At 49.1% G+C, this 7,111-nt stretch overlaps 1 protein-coding gene across 1 annotated transcript in view; it reads left to right on the forward strand.

Annotated features, from left to right (window-relative positions):
- CRTAC1 (cartilage acidic protein 1) overlaps positions 1-7,111 on the forward strand; it is a 161,937-nt gene that overhangs the window by 147,904 nt on the left and 6,922 nt on the right. The window lies entirely within an intron of this gene.

Raw genomic sequence — 7,111 nt, forward strand, 5'->3', positions numbered from 1 at the left:
AAAAAAATCATCCCAGGATATAATAAAATCACACTTAAGAATGCAGCAACCCTTTTAAAAACATGTTTAACAACAACAACAAAAAAAAACTCTACTGTTTTCTGATATCATAGTAATACTCCTAATAAATCACAAAATATGAATTCATTGTAGCTAGTGCTGTTTTTACACTCAGAACAGGAGTGTAAATGAAAAGTTTTTAAATGAAAACAGCTACAATTTCCCTGAAAAGCATACACCAACTTAAAAATCATTCCACTTCTAGAAAGCCCATTCCTGTGTATTGACATAGAATTAAAGATCTGAAAGGGCTCCAGAGACAAGGCTCAGGGAGCTGAAGTGTTCAAGGTCACAGAGCCCACTGTCCCCCAGCCAGGGCCGGAGCCCTTTCCCACCACACCATCTTGTCAGAGGGGTAACAGGCAGCTCTGTCACTGTTCGGACTATTCCCTGGTCCTTCTGGAAACTGCTGCCTTTTTAAAAATGAACAAGTGGAGAATCTAAGATGGTGAAATAAGTAAAACCCAAAACCCACGGAGGAATGGTTCCGAATGCAGTGGTCAATGACAAGATAACACTGCCCATCGACTGGCCATACACAACAGCACAAGAAGTAAGGGACAGGCGAACTACAGAGACAGCCTGCCAAGCACATTAGGGGGTCCAGGGTGACAGCAGGCTTCAGATGATGCCTTATAGGTGATAACCAATAAATGCCTGCACATTGAGTTTGATATAACAGGGTATATCTGTGTCATGTGACCGTGTTGGGTGGGTGGGGTCCAGTGAGTTACAGAGGCCTTCTAAGTTCCCACAGCTGATAAGAGCACCACCATAGCACTCAGACTCCAGGATAAGGCTTCCGTTTGATTCATTCATGAGTTCAACAAATAATGATTGAGCACCTACAATGTGCCAAATAATCGGCTAGGCTCTAAGCCTACAATGGCAAGTGAAGGTAACAATGGCAAGCAAAAGTAATATTTGTTGAGCCCCTACTATGTGCCTGATGCTGAGAGGCTCTAGGCATACAACGGTAAGTGAAAGTAATATTGATTGAGCTCCTATTATGAGCCAGGTACTGAGCCAGGCCTGGTATATAATGGTATATAATAGGTATATAATGGTAAGTGAAGGTGACATGGTTGCCGCCCCTATGCTGCCTTCCCTCCAGCCAGGTAGAGGAGTCAAGTGCATGGGATGGGAGTGGTACACCAAGGGGCTTTCTAAAAAGTCAAGCTGAATTATCAGGTTGCTATACCAAAAAGCAAGCTCTCTGCAGTCATTCATTTACATATTCATTCAGCAAACATTTATTAAGAATATCCTGTATGACAAGCACTAGGTTCCTCCCACAAGGAATGTGATAAGGACCCTCTAATGACATGGACAAGTCCCCTGCCCCCAAGATGCTTGTGTTAAAAGAAATTCAAGGCTGAAAGATACAGAGGACAGGTGGATATCAAACCCACTCAACATTACTTACCCCCACCACCCAAAAAAAGACAGGGCCTCCTCATTGGGCTAGCAATACAGGCTTTCTGGGCAGGTGCCTCAAATTCAATGCATCTACTGGTCTATGCTATACCAGTCACAGGTTTGTGGGTGCAAAGCCACCCCCAAGCTACCCAGGCTCAGCATTCCAGTCCCCCTCTTTCTTCTAATCCCTTTCTCTGAGACCCATGGGAGCCCAAACCCTTCCCTTCTCCTCCTGTGCACAGATAAGTCTGTCTTTTCCCTGTCCCTTAGCCCCACCTGGGCTCCTGACATCTTTGTTGGCTTATGCTACACTTGAATTTGTAACAAAAATAGCAAATGCCTTTAGGGGCAGTCAAGTAATGAAATGGACCCAGAAGGGATTATGCAAATGCGAAGCTTGTGCCCCACCTGCCTGTGCAAGGCAGCCACAACTCCAGCAGCAAGGTGGGCCAGTGATGCCACAACCCCCCATTTTGCAAGAGAAATCAAATAATAATACCATTTTTATTCTGCTCAAGTACCCCTTAAAGTGACAATAATGGCTTACATTTAGTGGGCTCGGCATGTCTGGGTTGAATCTAAACTCTTTAAAATAATCATCTCATTTAATCCTCACAATAATCTCAAGAGGAAGGTGCTGTAATTATCTCAAGTTTGCAGATAAGCTAAATGGTTTGTGTAGGGTCACACAGCCTGGACAGATGAAGGCAGGATTGGATCCCGGGAGTCTGGCTATCGGCTGGCACTCTCACCTACCACTCCCTTCTTCATTTGGGGTGGTGAATTGGCTTAAGCAAAAGCCACAGTCGCTCATGTTGCCCAGAGTCAAGAGCAGGGTTTGGAAGGGAAAAATGGAGCCCCTGGAGGCCAAGTGATCTGTAACTGTCCTCCCCACGATCACATTCAAGTCTGCAAGAAGAGATGGCAGTGCTCGCTGATGTTGAGAGTTCCCTCGCCAGGCGGGCTCAGCCAGCCTTCGCTGAGGCAGAATGGTGAACCATCCACCAGGCCTCTTCAAGCATCTACGCGGTTGCCAACCCTATTCTGGGAAGGTGCCATTCGGAGGGCCAGGAGTTTGATTATGTGTCACTCTGGCTGCTATGGCCCCCTCCCAGGGTCTGGGCATCACACCCAGACCAGTGCCTCTGGACCTCGGCCCAAGCAGGAACTCCACTCCAGAATCCAAGAGCCCCGTGGAGGAAAGAAGATGAGCGCTTCGTTTTCACAGGGAGCCAGCCAAGTTCTTCCAACAGATTCCAGGCTGATACCTCCACCCAGATTTGCAGCCCAGAAGGCAAACTGAGCCCCTCCCTTCCTCCCTGTCCCCAGGGCCAGCCTTCTATGAGGCCAGAACCCCAGCCACAGGGGCCAGGAACCAGCCAGGAGTTGCTGCTGTGTCTCCGTAGCAACAGGCACATCCTGGAAGGAAGGCAAGAAAACATAGGCTGGTTAACACCACAGATCATGCCAGCCCTTCCCACCGTGGCTTGCCCTCTAAGGAACTACTGCTGACAGTGAACTGGTCAAAAAATCCGCCATCAGAGGGAAAATGACATGCAAGAGAGAAGAAAAACATCCTCCGGGAAAGCACCTAACATTTACGCAATGCCTGCCATATGCCAAGAACTTTACAACCATGTCTCCATGAATCCTCACACCCATCCCACAACATAAATGTTATTAGTCTATTTTATTACCAAAGAAACTGAGGCTCAGAAACAGTAAGTTACGCAAGGTCACATAACTAGTTAAAGTGGCAAGAGCTGTAATTCAAACTCATGACTAGCTCCAAAGCCTGGGTTCTTAAGCCTTGTGCTGTTGAATCTCCTGGTAACTGACACCTGGGGAAGTTATTTAACCGGTTTTTCATGCGAGTACAGTGACTGAATGCCTACTATGTGCTGGGTGTTGTTCTAGTAGCTTGGGATATACATCTGTGACCAACACTAGCAAAGGTCACTGCCTTAGCGAGGCACAGCAGGCACTAGACAATACCCAGAATAAGGAAAGTCTGTGCGTGTTACAGCATGATATGTGCTATGGACAGCTGGAGAAGAGTAGCATCAGGGCCATTTGGGAGAGCGGGATGGAGGCGGAATGCCATTTTAAACAGGGTGGGTGAGGGTCGGCCTCTCTGAGAAAGAGGCATTGAGCAAAGACTTAAAGTAGGTAAGATGTCTTTGAACCTCAATTTTCCCATCTGCAAGATGGAGATAGTACCTCAGAGAGTTATTATATTAGACATGGTGCCTGTCACAGAGAAAGCCCCCAACAAATTAGAGTATGATTATTATTAAGTAGCCATGTTTAGGAAGAAGCCCTGGGCCCATTCAGTGCCAAAGCTCCTGTGCTTCCCGGTGCACCCTGCTGCCACCCGGGACACCTGCAGTGAGAGACACGGGGAGGACAGGGGCCACCTCCAAGGAACTGACAGATTCAACAGAAAAAGACGGCAAATGGCCATAAGGGGCAGAGCCACCCTTCCTGGGGCCTGGGCTGTGCTGTGTTCAGCAGAATTCTCACGTAGAATTCTCAGAATTCAGCAGAATTCTCAGAATTCCCAGAGAGAACAGTCATAAAACAAGGTGAACTGAGCCGGGCAGGCATGGCATGGACTGGGACACACAGGGCAGAGGTCACCGGGAGCTAGTGAGCTGGCCTGGGAATTTGGCCCTCAACAATCTCAGAATCCTAGAGCTTTAAATCCAAGAACACCTGAGAAATCATCTAGTCCTGTCCCATCCTTTTCAGACATGGAAACCAAGGCCCAAAAAGGAGCTACATCTTTCCCAAGGCACCTGTGCCCTGCGTCTGGTCCTTTTTCCTGCTCAGCCTGTTTCTCAAAAGACCTCAGCTACCAGACTGCTCCCGGCACTCTTCTCCGGAAAGCTCCAAGTATTCCAGAAGCCTAAATGTATGAACAAGTTCAGGAATAAGAGAGGCAGGGCTTGTCCTTCCCACTTTGCTGACATGGAAACTGAGTCAGGATACATGCCCACCAAGTAACAGAAGAACCACACTTGGACCTTGGAACACCGCCGAGATTAAACACAGATCTGAATGGAGGTCCCGAGTGCAGAGAGGAGCCTGTTCAGCTGTGAGGAGGGACACAGGGTCAGGAGAACGGTATGGCAGATGAAGAATCTGTATCACCCCTTCCCAGAACGTCCCACCCAGAGCCTCACGCTGTCTGCCTGCCTGCCAACAGGAAAGCAGTCTGGGGCCAGAAAAATTACCCTAAAGGCAGCTGCTTCTCCTTCTTCATGGCCAGCCCCAGAGCAGCCAGGAAAGATCTCACCCCCCAGAGTCATTTAATGCACTCTCCACCCAAATCTAAGGACTGAATTCCCTCCCTCCACCCCAGACCTGGCTGCAGAGCTCATGGAACAGAGGAAAAGCACATCCTCATTCCCCAATTGCTTGTGGGAACCATGGCAGAGGGACAAGTTTAAGCCAAAGGAAGGAACGTGAGCCAAACACACACCCTCTCTGCAGTTCACATCCCCAGACTCAAGGTTTAGAGCCCTGGAAGGCTGACATAAGAAAGAGAGGGAAAAGGAAACCTGGGGCCGCCCTCGGGGCACACAGCCATCAGAGAGTCTCAGTGCCCCCTCCCACTGCAAAGGTGTCTCATGTGCCAAAATGCCATGTTCTTTCTTAGAGCTGTGCACAAATCCTATGGCCCTCCTCTCTCCCTTCCTTTTACCTGTCCTTAAAATTTTCTCTTCACCCTGAAACTCTGGGGTCAGATGGACTTCAAGTCCAGACCCTCCACCCAGGCATTCTCAAGTAGGCTTAAGCAAGTTATTCCATCTCTGAGCCTCAGTTTCTTCACCCACAAAATGGAGGCAGTTATAAAATCCTCGTAGCCTTGTGAGGCTTCATCGAGGTAAAGCCTGTAAGGCACTCGCTGCAGCCTGAGTGATGAAACGCAGATACTGTCATAAAATCTGTACCAGGACCTTTCACCTCCCGGTTTTGCTTCCAGCAATCCCTGACTTTACAGCAATCCATAAGCTATTAACTGGGGCAATATTAGACCTATAAGGATTCTTCCCAACAAGACACATCCATCACTCAGAGTTACAAATGCAGAGCTCATTTGGGGACTGGGTTAACACAGCTCTTCCCTTTGAAGAGCTCCAGCCCTATATTTAGATCTGCACTGGGGAGCCCAGGGGCAATCGGTACCCATCCATTCACCTGCCTCTCCATCGTCTGCGAGGATCCATCTCAAGCCAGGCAGGCCTCTCGCTCATCTCTGATCTATCAGTCATCTCCCTACACCCGTCTTCTCTGTATCCATCCACTTACCCAGCCAGCCAGCCGCTCACAGTAGTTCACTCTGTAGGCCCCGAGGCCCTGATCTCCCAAGCAAAGCATTCAGCACCAGAAGGATTTCACCACCTCAAAATGGTGTTCGGGGAGTGCCTGGCAGGGCTGACTAGGGTGGGACGCACGCTTCCTACCCTCCTCTCCCAGGACAGGTAGAGGTCATGAGTGGAGCCACAATGTCACAGCCAGGACAGCATCACTGAGAGCTGCTGCCCAGCTCAGGGAGTGGCCTGGGGTCACTACAACCGCTCTTTAACTGAGTTATAGGTGACCACTTGCAGGTGGCAGGTGGATTGTATCCTTCAGTGGCTACTGCCTGTATGCATTTTTCTGAGCTGCTTCTCAGTGGCACATTGCCCCAGGGGTCTGCAGATGACATATCTGCCTAGGTTCAGCTTTTCCTGCCAGCCTGAGATGGGCAGCATCTTCCATTCACCTGGCCAGGGCCAGGCCCTGTGACAAGCACTTAGGACAGGGGGAGGGAGGGGGGTGGGGGAATGAGTAAGACAGGCTCCCTGCCCTTGAGCAGGGTGCTAATTGGGGGCAGCAGGGAAAAGGACCCTCGCCATCGCTGAGGTCTTGTAAGCTGTGTGTAAGCTTGTGTGCAACATTTCCCGCTTCTTGGGGCCTCACTCAGCACCGTTTTCAGGTGGTAGCTGATTCCCAATCACTTTTCCATTACAGAAATCGATAACTTGAATTACTCCAAAATAACCAACATTTTCATGCCCCTGCAAAGCTAATTTTTCTGGGTCTGCATTTGCCCATGAGTTTCTCTCTGGTCTGGAATCTGTCTTCGGTCTTTATGAGTCAATCCAGGTAGAGCAGTCTCTCTCGATTTGGAGTTGGAGACTTAGGTCCAAGTGTTTGCTCTGACACTTACTGGCCCTCGTCAAGCTACCTGACCACCTAGAGCATCAGTTTCCTCATCTGTAAAATAACATTTCAATACCCCAGTGTTTGAGAATTAAATGGAATAATAATGTACATGAATGTTCCTGGCATTTGTTAGGGAATCAGTGAACCCTTGGATAAATATCTGTTTACTTGGCCGGGCACGGTGGCTCACGCCTGTAATCCCAGCACTGTGGGAGGCCGAGGCGGGTGGATCACGAGGTCAAGAGCTCGAGACCATCCTGGTCAACATGGTGAAACCCCGACTCTACTAAAAATACAAAAATTAGCTGAGCATGGTGGCACGTGCCTGTAATCCCAGCTACTCAGGAGGCTGAGGCAGAATTGCCTGAACCCAGGAGGCGGAGGTTGCGGTGAGCCAAGATCGCGCCATTGCACTCCA

This window comes from Cebus imitator, unplaced genomic scaffold (assembly GCF_001604975.1).
Source record: "Cebus imitator isolate Cc_AM_T3 unplaced genomic scaffold, Cebus_imitator-1.0 Scaffold299, whole genome shotgun sequence".
Taxonomy (NCBI): domain Eukaryota; kingdom Metazoa; phylum Chordata; class Mammalia; order Primates; family Cebidae; genus Cebus; species Cebus imitator.